Source organism: Pipra filicauda, unplaced genomic scaffold (genome assembly GCF_003945595.2).
Source record: "Pipra filicauda isolate LSUMZ 115617 unplaced genomic scaffold, ASM394559v2 scaffold57_size4234018_pilon, whole genome shotgun sequence".
NCBI lineage: Eukaryota > Metazoa > Chordata > Aves > Passeriformes > Pipridae > Pipra > Pipra filicauda.
In genome coordinates this window covers 3,154,723-3,166,609 of record NW_024104731.1, presented here as the reverse complement: position 1 = coordinate 3,166,609, position 11,887 = coordinate 3,154,723, and the positions used below count along the sequence as shown (strand labels likewise).

General features: G+C 39.9%; 1 long non-coding RNA gene across 1 annotated transcript; it reads right to left on the bottom strand.

The window, feature by feature from the left end:
• Positions 1 to 1,604: 1,604 nt before the first annotated feature.
• Positions 1,605 to 3,677, bottom strand: LOC120324537. The gene is made up of 3 exons (XR_005565917.1): positions 3,529 to 3,677; positions 2,316 to 2,448; positions 1,605 to 1,678 (listed from the first exon to the last, which is right to left on the bottom strand). It is a non-coding gene; the product is annotated as an uncharacterized LOC120324537 (long non-coding RNA).
• Between the last annotated feature and the right edge of the window lie 8,210 nt (positions 3,678 to 11,887).

The window sequence follows — 11,887 nt, the reverse complement described above, 5'->3', positions numbered from 1 at the left end:
TGTCAGCATAAACCAGGGGCAAACAGCTGTCCTCTAAAGCACCTGTCTTTTCTCCTACTGTAGACTGTAGCTCTTTTTACAGAGATCTGATGGGAAACACAAGAGGACAGGATTGGCAGATATTGTGATGCTGCTAGAGAAGTGCATTCAAACTATACTTCCAACAAGCCTTGCGTCTGAGTCTGACTGCAGCAGGTGAAGGCCTGTATCACTGTAGCTAGTCTGGTCATTGCCATTGCTGTTGTTGCTGTTGGGTTGGTGCAGTGCATCCCATGTAAGGGACAGTGAGCACAAAGCAGGCATTACTTTCTCCACAGTGTGTGGAGCATTAGTCCTTCAGAAGGCAATGACCCACTGGGAAGTACTCCAAGATGGGGCTTTCCACACATGCCCTGCCTGTGAGCAACCAAGGAAGCTGAACTGCCTTGGACCCATGAGCCTGGCATTGGGCACCCTTAGGTGTCCTACTCACCTTTTCAGCTCTCCAGCAAGCGCTTGTAAGACAGTCATTCCCCCACATGCCTGCCATGTTCACATGGCTGCATGGCCTTGCAAGCCCCTCAAAGCTTTGGCACTAGAGATTCTTTCTTGTACAGGGTTGTGAGAGGTAAGTCTGGAAAACAGGGAGCTCCTCAAAAGACATGAATCAAAGACATGAATCCTGTATTCTTCCTCTGGCTTTGCTTCAGAGCCCCTATGAGAGCCTTTCTTAGACATACATGTGCAAAAATATACTGAATAATCACTAGTTGTTCACAGACCCTTTCTCAGAGCATCTCAGAATATCCCAGGATGCTGGAGCAGCACAACATCATTGCAGTCTCTGTATCTGCCATAGTTAATCTTACTTCACAAATTAAAACTAACACAACCTTATCTGAAATTTTGTTCAAAGTTATCACTGTAAAAAAGTGGGAAATACACCATAAATTACAAAGAATCCTCATTAAAAAAGTCTGTGTGAAGCTCTCCTCCAAAATTAAAATATCAAGAAATTTATATATGCCTTGACTTTTGAATAATCATATTTCTCTTCAATCTGAGGTGCTCTTAAACAAGAGGAAATGAATTAAAAGTTAAGATTTAGATCTTAACTCCTCATTTTATCATTCCTACCAGATTTGAATTTCCTGTCAATCAAATGTTATAATTCAATTACAATTAAATACAAAAGTAAGTCTTGTTGGGCCTGTTTAGTCTAGAAAAGAGAAGACTGAGAGGGGATATCATCAATATATATAAATATCTCAAAGGCAGCTATCAAGACGATGGTGCCAGACTTTTTTCAGTGGTGCTCAGCAACAGGATGTAGAGTAATGGCCATAAACTAAAACACAAGTAGTTTCACCTCAACATGAGTAACAACTTATTATTGAGGGTGGCAGAGCACTGGAACAGGCTGCTCAGGGAGGTCGTGGAGTCTCCCTCCCTGGAGACATTCCACCTGGATACATTCCTGTGTCACCTTCTCTAGGTAACCCTTCTTTGGCAGAGGGGTTGGACTGGATGATCTCCAGAGGCCCCTTCCTACCCCAACTATTCTGTGATTCTGTGATGTGTTAACTCACCTGTAATAAGTGAAAACATTTAATAATGAAATAAAGATCCCCTTCCTGTCTGTGTTTTTATTCCTGTGGGGTTTCTTCTCTCTTGTGGCTAATTTCTTCATCTTCCTTTTCTGAATAAAAATTACAATAAGATGTCTTCAATTAGATATTTAAAGGACATCCTCCATATCTCTAAACCAGAGAGTTAAATGAACTCCTTAATGCAGACATTATGACAAAATAATTGAACTCTTCAATTTTTTTTCAAACAACTAGAAGGCCAGAGTTTGAATTAGGCATTTACAATGTGCAGTATTTCCTACACTGGCAGTAGAAACTAAAATAAAATGAGAAAAAGTAAAATATGAAATCTTTTTGAGGCAAATTTCTGTGCATCTGTTTTGTGAAAGAAGGGATAAATCTGTCAATTTAGATAAACAAATCTTTTGAGAACAAATTTGTTGAAGTAATCACATCCTGTAACATAAATACTGCTTTCAGTTTTAAGAGAAATAAACAGGGATAACAATTTTCATACTATGTTCTAAAGCTAAATTTTGCATAAACATTAACCCATTTTGCTTTCACACAACTATGTAAGAAAAAGACAAAATGCAACTTAAACTACTTACCACTTTTGTTCACCTTATTTTAGTTGACTTATATTTATTACTTTATGCCACAGTTTCTTTTATAAACCATTAGGGTTTAAAAGAGAGCTCATCAGGAATAAATGCCAAGAAGAAAAAAACAACACTATATTATTACTTGTCAAACTGATTTGCAAACAGTGTTCTGTATCCTCTCTTTCTGTTGTTATACACTGTGTCATGAATATTCAGTATTTCCAGCGTCCATGTAAAGTTCACTGAGTCATAGATCGATTAGACCAAATGGATTCCTGTTGGAAGAAAACAGTGTATCCCAATTTAGAAGCTTATTTGAGAGAATTTGAGATAACAACCTATCATCTTTTATTTTGAAATACAATAGTTAGTAGAGAAAGAAAAAAGAAGTAAAGTTAGGCTACAAAATTCTGATTTTTATTTTGGTTCAGGAGATATGTTCTATTGCATTTGTGTATTTACTTCCTTCTGGTTAAACACACAGACACACAGACACACGCACAGACTTCTTACAGAGTTATTCTATTTGATTCAGTCACAATTTATATCACTGAGGTTAATTCAATTATTTTCAGACATATTTCATGCCAGAAACAGGTGGATAATTCTTACTGGAGACAGAAGTTCCTGTACTGTTTTAGAAACAGTCTACTTTTATATTTTTGCAGTATCTATAATAACTGAAAGAATATCAGATATAGTTTAGTTACTAAAATAACATGCAGATCAGAATTTCTTGCACTGTTTTGGAAACCATCTGTTTTTATATATTTGGTGGTACCTAGAATTGTAGAATGGCTTTGGTTGGAAGGGACCTTAAATATCATCTAGTTCCAACCCCCCTGCCATGGGCAGAGATGTCACCCACTAGATCAGGTAGCTCGGAGTCCCATCCAACCTGGCCTTGTACATTACTAGGGATGGGACATGCACAACTTCTCTGAACAACCTGTTTCAGTGCCTCACCACCCTCACAGAAAAGAATTTTTTTCTAATATCTAATCTAAATCTACTCTCACTTTGAAGCCATCCATCCTGTGTTATAGGTTAGAAATCCAGGAGAATTTTTCTTCCCCCTGCCCCCACCGTAGGAAAGACGGAGTTTGAATGGAAAGGGAGGTGATTAGTGTTACAAAGGGTCTTGCCAGCCAAGCTGCATTCCTAACGAATGACCCATGGGAGGCTAGGGGGAGAGAGGAGGAGTTTTGGGAGGGAGTGGTTGGCTCTTCTCAGAGGGGAGAGATGAGACTGCGGAGTTCTCTCACTGGGACTGAGACAGGGTCTGTGTCTGGGTATTTTTGGAGAGGGGGCCTGGAAGCCTGTCTTTCTGGCTTTTCGTCCTGGTAAGGCCTGACCTCCGGCCTCGATCGGCTCGCGCGCTGCCTCATGACTCCAGCCAGGACCTACTGGGATTTTCATCAGAGAGTTGTGTGCTCGCTGGGAGAGAGGAACAGTCATCTGAGAGCAACAGTGAGTCCCGTGGGGGTGGACTGCTTTTCCTTCTGCCCTTCTTCCACTGGTGGAAGGGTCTCCGTTTTCTTTTCGGCTTCTCCCGCGATCCGAGACCACCCCCAGACCCCCTTCCCACGCGGTGACCGCCAGAGCCCGACAGCGCCCCCTGCCGACCACCGCTGTGCACTGCAGGCTCTGCACCTCCAGCGGCCCGACAGCGCCCCCTGCCGACCGCGATCGGAACTGCGCTAAACACAGAGAAATATTCAGACCTTTTTCTTTTGTTTAAAGGAGACTTTTGGCTACAAGACTGTTGTCTAGTTGTTTTTTTGTGTTCTGTTGCTGTTCTTGTCAACATATCTTTTAATAAAGGGTTGTTATTTCTTCTGTTTTTTTCCACACTTCCTCGATTGAAACCCCCCTTCATTTTGAATTTACAATTGCTGAAAGAGAGGAGTTTGTTTTGTCTCATGACTCATCCTCTTTAGCAAACATTCCAGTCTCTTCAAACTGAGACATCCTGTCACTACAGGTGTTTGTAAATAGTCTCTCTCCATCTTCCTTGTAGGTTCTCCTCAGACACTGGAAGGCAATACTAGTGACAATTAAGTCACCCCAAAGCTTTCTCTTTTCCAGACTGAAAAATCACAATTCTCTCAGCTTTTCCTCATTGGAAAGATGCTCCATCCCTTTAATTAACTTGATGACCTTCCTCTGGACTTGCTGAACAGCTCCTTCCTTTGCTTGTGACCCCATAGCTAGATGCAGTGTTTCAGGTGGGTTCTCAAGATGAGAGAGCAGAGTAGAGGAGCAGAATTTCTGCCCTCGAACTGTTGGACAAGCTGCTTTTGATGTGACTAGTTTTCTTGGTTGCAAGTGCACGTTGCTGGTTCATCCACCAGCACCCCCAAGTCCTCCTCATCAGGGCTGCTCTTGATCTGTTCATCCGCAGCCTGGATTGATACCAGGGGTTGCCCCAGCCTCAGGATGTTCATATGCACCCACTTCTCAAGCTTTTTCAGGTCCCTCTGGATGGTATCCTGTCCTTCAGGTGTGTCAACCACAGCACTCAGCTTGGTGTCATCTGCAAATTTGCTGAGGGTGCACTTCATCCCTTTATCTATGCCATTAATGAAGATATTAAATATCACTGGTACCAATGGGGGACATCACTTGTCACTGATGTCCATTGGGACTCTGAGCCTTTGACCACAATCCACTGGATATGACTGTCCAACTAATTTCTTATCTACCTAGAAGTTCACCCATCAAATCCCTCTCTCTCTAGTTTAGAGAGAAAGATGCTGTGGGGGACCATGTCAAAGGCTTTACACGAGTCCAAATAAATGACATATGTAAATTTTCTCTTGTCCACTGGCAGAGTCTCTCCATCAGAGAAGGCCACTGTGTTGGTCAGGCAGGACTTGCCCTTGGTGAAGCCATGCTGGCTGTCTTGAATCACCTCCCTGGTCTCCGTGTTCCTTAGCACAACTTCTAGGAGGATCTGTTCCATTAACTTCCCAGGTACAGAGATGAGGCTGACCTGAGGTAGTTTCCAGGGTCCTTCTTTCTACCCTTTCTAAGATGGGTTCAATGTTTCCCTTTTTCCAGTCACCTGAGATATTTAGGGATTAAGATTTCAGAGTTTTCACCTAAACAGGGGGAGTAAGGAACAGTTCCCCAGGTGTGGGCACCATGCTAGGAGCATGAAATTAAATTAATACACTGTCATATCAGCTTTTAAACAGCTCTGGTTTGCACTGAATTGTTTTCTTAGGATATTATACACAAAATATTTGCCATTAATATTTTGTTAATTTACCTATTCAATAGTTGTTTGGACAACAAACGGACTAGTATTGAAGAAAGCAAAACACAGTGTAAAAACCCTACATTCACTTAATCCTATAAACAATGTTAATTCAACAGTGATATTTATCTTTTATAATATAGGAAAAAATTACAAAGGCAGCATATTTGAGTGTATATAAATACTGCACATATCAACATATGTGCCCAATTAGCCACAGAACCAAGGGAAAAGACTTTCTTAAAATTTTTAAAGAAATTAGTCACTATCCTAAATAAATAATTGTAAGATATCAGTTTTCAGTTGCATTCGGATATCACAGTGACTGCAATGTTATACCCACTCCCCAAACTCACCTATACAGAGAATATCCTTAAACTTATGAAAAAGGAAAAGGAAGATATATCTCCATGCACAAAATATTCTAGAGGTTTATCTTTGAAATAGCTGACAATGACTGCTGTCAAATTAAATAAATGTTTAGACCACTTGGTACGGCAAATTCTTCACTACCAAAATAGCTATCTGTCAGAATAGCTATACTTCTTCATTTGATCCTTTGTATTAAAAATAATGAGTAAATTAGGGAGATAAATATAAACTTTCTAATGATGCAGCCTAGCATACAAACCATATAGTACACTCAGCCATCTAAGCAGATGTTGTCTATACAGTTCTTTGAGCACAGGCACACAGTGGAACTTGGATTCCTGTTTGGTTAGTGTTGTACTGCTGGGGTACAAATCTGTGCTCAGGCTCAAGAGCCTGGAGAAGCAGGAGTCCCCGTCGCTGCCCAGCCTGAGTGTAGCCTCAGATGCCCTTTATGATTTGTGATAATATCATGCAACTAACTCCAGGGAAACAAGCAAGCAAGGAGCGTCTTCTCAGAAAAGTTAGTAACTTGTGCATCAAGGAAAGGCTGCTGCAACAGAAAGGTAGCAAACAAAATGTACAGGGTATGTACAGACCATACTTATCAATGAACAACCCTTGGGAGCACCTGTGAAGAGTACACAGAAATAAACAGAACCAATGCAACCTGTAAGTGGTTTTACTAAAATCTTCACGAAGTAAATGCCAGTAGAATGTAAATTATAGAGAAATTATATAGAATGAATGTTCATAAGAGAATAAAATAATAACAAAAAAAAGATTTAACTTTTAATTTGTGTTTGTTGCCTTTTATCTGCAAATTCCACTGGAGAATATTTGCATGTTGTTATGTTTTCACTAGATACAATCATAGAGTAGTTTGGGTTGGAAGAAACTTTTAAAGGCCATTTAATCCAACCTCCCTACAGTGAGCAGGGACATATTCAACTAGATCAGGTTGCTCAGAGTCCCAAGCCACTTGACCTGGGTTGGGGCATCTACCACCTCTCAGGGCAACCTGTGCCAGTGCTTTACCATCATCATTGTAAAAAAAAAACCCGAAACTTCTTCCTTGTACGTAATCTAAACCAACCCTTCTTCAGTTTAAAACCCTTACCCCTCGCCCTATGGCAATAAGCCTGGCTAGGAAGTCTGTCCCTATCTTTCTTAGGCTCCCTTTAAGTACTGGCCACAATAAGGTCCTTCCAGAGTCTTCTCTTCTCCAAACAGAACAATTCCAATTCTTTCAGCCTTTCCTCGCAGGAGAGGTGTTCCAACCCTCTGACAATCTTTGGTGCCCTCCTCTGGACCCATTCAAACAGGTCCAAGTCTGTCCTGTGTTGGGGGCTCCAGACATTGCTGCTCTTGATGCAGCCCAGAACATGGTTGGCTTTCTGGGATGAAAGAACACGTTGCTGGGTCATGTCCAGCCTCTCATCCATCGTCATCCTCAAGTTCTCCTCAGGACTGTTTTCAATCTGTTCAGCCATTAGTCTGTGCAATGCCATACCAGGCATTGCCCCAACTCAGGTACATCACCTTGCTCTTGGCTTTGTTGAACCTCATGAGGTTCCCATGGGCCCACTTCTTGAGCTTGTCCAGGTCTCTCTGGGAGGCATCCTGACCTGCAGGCATATTCCTGTGCCGGTAACAGTTGATGCATCAGCTCATTGTCGCCAATGGGCTGTCATCTCTCACTAACTTTGAAGGACATCTCAGAAAGTCAACACACAATGAATCATCCCATATCAAACTCCAGTTCCAGCTATTACGAGACATGAGTCACATGTTAGCATACATTAACCAGGTTTTGTTGGTAGAATAAATTCTAGGAAAGGAGAATTGAAGATAAAAAAGAATAAGAAAATAAATAAGTTTTTCTTTGAGTTATACTTCTCTTTGAATTAAGTCTCTTCTAAAAGTCTGTCAGGTACTGCAGGCCTTCAGGTTTTCATTCTCTATAATGCTGTGGGGTATTTCTGCCCACACAACTACAGCTGCTGAATTGAAGGTGGCTGCATCTCCCACCATGCCATTGCGATGCTTAGTCTGCTGAAAAAGTCAATCCATTTGTTAGTTTGGTTTAATCTTCAGATCTGAAGTGTTGAATCTTTAAGATTCAGATTTCATTTTGTAAAGACTAATTCTCTGATCTTTCTTTTGAAGAGCTGAACATTTCAAGCTGAGTTGCAGGAAACTGAGACAACACTTCCTTCCAGAGCCTGGAAGAAAAGAAAATCAAATTGTACACATATTCTTTTTTCAGAAATAGGCAGTACTGCTACTAAAGGCAGTAACAATTGCTAGAGGCAATTCTGATAATTTCACCCAGGGAGCTTTTTTCCAAGTACTTTTTACAGTATGACCTACAAAACATAGCTTGGTATTGGAAAAGATGGCAAGGACACAGATTTTTCAAGGGTACTTGCAGCACAGTCTATATTAAACTTGCTGCTTCCCATTTGCTTTCATGTTTATAATCAAATTTGAAGTGTTTTCATTGCTTCCAGTAGTTTAGTCTTTAATATAATTAGATGTAGTAGTTAAGCTCTTTGATATTATATAATGCAGCAGTTTTTCTTTAAGCAATATCTTTATGCGGGCAAAACAAATTCAGATTTTATCCAAACAAGCAGAATTCCCACAAGACAATCCAAGTTATACTCAAATTAGAGATATGCTAGAGGCAAATTGATACTGTCCTTCATTAAAGTCTTTTTGTGGTTTTAGATGCTTGGCATAAGCAGTAGTTGTAATATAAAGCACATAACCTGAGGTGTTAGATACATATGTCTGGATTGTCTCCATATGAATTAAAGTCCACGTAGCTGAACAACAATTTTCCTGATACATGTTTTCCTACCCAATGGTTCTGAAGATTTCTATTTGCCATTTTGGACAGCATTGCTATGATGGCAGTATGAAGAAATAATGGCACAAGAGAGTCAACAGAAACATCATAATAAGGAGTAATATTACTAAAACCTAAACACATAGCACAGTGCATTTACCAGTATACTCTTAGTAGCTGCTCACAATTTAGCTGAATTAACTTCAGTATTTTTTGTTCAAAGAAATTGTTCAAGTGGTATAAGAGTCAATGTCTGTCAAACAATTCTGGTTTTTATTTCTGGCTTTAAGGATTGGTTTTACTGGATGAGAATCTCTCCATCAGATATTCTCTATAGAAATATTTAAAGAAGAAAGTGTAAGGGCCTCTCAGACTTCAGTTTACCACTTCTGTATGAGGAAATAAGATACAACTCCTTTAAAGTTCTTTTGCTGTTGGTGTCACGCTCAGCTGTGCCTCTAGCCCTTTTGTGCAATGGTTTTGTTGTTGCACTGCTAGTGGCCAGCTGCAGCCAGAGGTTTCATTGAGCAAGGATTTCTATTGCTTGGAGATCATTGTGGCTGCTATTGTTCTGATTGCTGTGATTAGTATTCTCCTTCAGATGTTCATTGGAAAGTGGATTTCATAGGCTCTGACAAGGTTGTTTGAACCATCCATCTCAGCTATTTCATGCCTAATTGCATGAGTGGTTTTGTGTTTTGTTAGAATACTTAATTTTAAGATTATTTTAATTTCAAGGCAACAATACTTACAATAGGTTTTATAAGAGGGACCTACTAAGTCTTGAAGTACAAGGTTGATTTGTCTAACTGGACATTGCCCATTGACAAGCACTAAATGAGCTTTTATTTTAAACTTAGTGATTTAGGACTTATGAATGCTGAGTGCTCAATAGGTATTTCAGCTACTTCTCCCTCAGCAACACAACAGGAGCAAAGGTTTTACTCTCATTGCTGCCGGGGTTTGGAAATTGTTAACTCACTTGTCTACCACTGGTTTCTGTGTTACCATAGTTATTATATTGTCTCCTTGCATTGCCTAGCCAAATGGCCAATCCCCTCTTTGGCCCAGCAGCCCTTATAAGCTGCGGGAAATTTGAATAAAGTCTCTTCTTCGCTGCCAGATTCCCTGCGTGGTCTCTGTCTCCTGGCTTAAGTACCTCTGCTGCCTGTCCCTGCCACGAGGGACAGGTGGCGGGGGGGTGATTCCAGCCCTGCAAGCCTTCACAGAGCAGCCAGCAGTGACACCCCAGAAACCCATCGAACTGCGACACATTGCTCTTTCAGTAGCTCTCAAAACTGGGAGAAAGGATTATTGTAGCTCCAGCTGCATTCAGTCCACTGCTTTCCTGGAGCTCTGCTCTTACTGAAACATGAAGTGCTAAATAAAGATATGAAAATTACCTAAAAAAATGAAACTTCTACAACAAATTTTTGTCTGTTCTCCTGAGAGAGTATCCATTCTCCAATAGCTAGAAGTAATATATTATAGAAACAGAGCATGTATGCAAGTTAGTTTCCCACAGTTCCAAAGCAAGGAAGCCTTCAGGTCAGTGTAAAGAAAGTGAGTCTTCACACTTTTCTTACCATTAGAGTGAAATGTCATAACATAATGATACATCATCACAGTAGGAAGTCTTGTTCATGTTCCTACCATAGGAACACGGAGGGTTTTTCACTGCCACTTACAAGAGTTTCAATATAATCCATAGGAAGTCTTATGATAAAGAGGAACAAATAACTTTTCATGTAGTTGCTTATACCTACAGCTATACAAGATATGGAAGAGTATTGGCATGATTTTTTTCTCCACAACATGAAAGTCACGATCCATGAAAGTCACAAAAATGCCTGTGGGTTTGCTTATCAAATATGGAAGAAGATAAATTTAATTATTAAAATCAAAACCTTTCTTCACTTTAAAATATTCCTTTCTTCATAAGCAGTTGTTCTTTTGAGAGAAAAGAATTTTTGAAAAACAATTTTTTGCTAGTAGCTTTAATTGGGTTTTTACTGGTAGCTTTAGTTGGATTTTTATTTAAAAGCCCAGGTTCCTGTAGAAAGAAGTTCTTGCTACTTACGTTGTGAAAGCTGCAAAAGCAGAGTACTTGTTATAGGGTTTTCACATGTCCTTTGAACTAATATTGAATTTTTGCATGACTTTCAGTCTAATTTTCTGCAGTTACTATAAATTAGTCGTTAGCACTTAAATACATGGTCTATGCTTTGAACCAGAGTTAGTGTTTTCTCTTACATTTATTTTTTTATTTGGTGAAAAAGCTTCTAAAATAAATTTAATGATTCCATTTGGTAGTTCCCCTCTGGTCTTCTACATCATAGAGTTTAACTAATTAGAGAATCAGGCACAGTTAGAAAGCTCAGACTAAGGAAATAAATGTGCACTGCTATCCTTAAAAAGAACATCTTATTGAGGTAGAACAAGAGACAGAAACTTCTTTACTACTACCTGAAGATCCACTTGAACACTCCTGCTGTTTTATTCATTCTTGCTCAGGGTACAACTTTGGCCTTAAACCTGTGAGAATGGAATATGTTCTGAGCACATCAGTGCTGCACCTCAGAGTGTACCTTGTGGTTCCTCTAGTATAGATGTAAACCAAATCTGTGCTCCAAAGGAACCTTTGAAGTACACCAAGTAACTAATATAGACCCCCTACATGTAACCCACAGCAGCCATGACCTGGTTAAATGGGAAGGGAAAGGTGCCTTTGGGTAGGTATAGACCTTTTTTTTGCCTGCTTCTGAAAAACCAGAATTGTTTTTCTCTCCCCTGACCCACATACAGCATGTGTCCCTCTAGTGACTTGGATAATTTCATAAATTGCATTTGCCTGTGGCAAAGATGCAGCAATTCTGAGTTATCAGATCATTCAATAGAAAGTTTTGCTTCAGATCAAGAGGATTCAGTGTTGAAATTTGTAAATAAATTGCTTGGAAATATTATCATTCAGGAAGGAGCAATAAGAAGTTACAATTAAGGACATTGAGATCTACCATAGGTGGGAGCCATAGATTTAATGTCAATCTGCATTTACTATTTCACTTTAGTCTGCTCGTTTCAGTTCTACTGATTTAATAAAGCATACTTTTAAAAAGGGAAAATGCCATTAACTGCAAAGGACTTTTGGCTCAGCCCCCATCTGAGAAGTATTCTGAAAATGTAAGTGCTATTATCTCAGCTGAAACGTGCTACGTTCCACAGGCTAATG